Here is a 596-nt window from a genome sequence, read left to right on the forward strand (position 1 = left end):
GCATTTGAACTGCCAGCCTTCTGGTTAGCAGTCAAATGCTTTAGGCACTATGCCACCAGAGCTCCTCTTTTAATATATAAATATATAGAGCAAAAATTTGTTTTGAAAAAACTTAGATATCAACAGATATATATCAAAAGAAATAAGTTAACCATGACTCTCAAAAATCATGGGAAAAAAATAGCTAAAAATGGATTATCAAATCTTTCGAAGGGGCAATAACTTTTTTATTTATTTTTTATTTAATTTATATTGTGATTTGGGTGAAAGTTTACAGAGCAAATTCATTTTCCATACGGCAGTTCATACACATTTTGTTTCATGACACTGACTGCAATTCCCCACAATGTAACAGCTCTCTTCCCACTTCCATCTCACAGTAACCTCATCCTTGTCCTTACCCACACTTTCTCCTTAACCCACTGCAGACGGACCTCCATTCCAGTTCTCTGAGATTGCACTTGTCAAAATCTGTAGAGGTTTCTGCAATGTCAAATTCTAAAGCCCGGTTACTTCTCTGGCATTTTCTTTTACCTCAAAACATTCCCTAAATCATCTGCTTTTCCTTCTCTGTTTCTACCTTCCCAGTTAATGCT

Source organism: Orycteropus afer, unplaced genomic scaffold (genome assembly GCF_000298275.1).
Source record: "Orycteropus afer afer isolate SDZICR_OR568_19922 unplaced genomic scaffold, OryAfe1.0 scaffold00238, whole genome shotgun sequence".
Lineage (NCBI taxonomy): Eukaryota > Metazoa > Chordata > Mammalia > Tubulidentata > Orycteropodidae > Orycteropus > Orycteropus afer.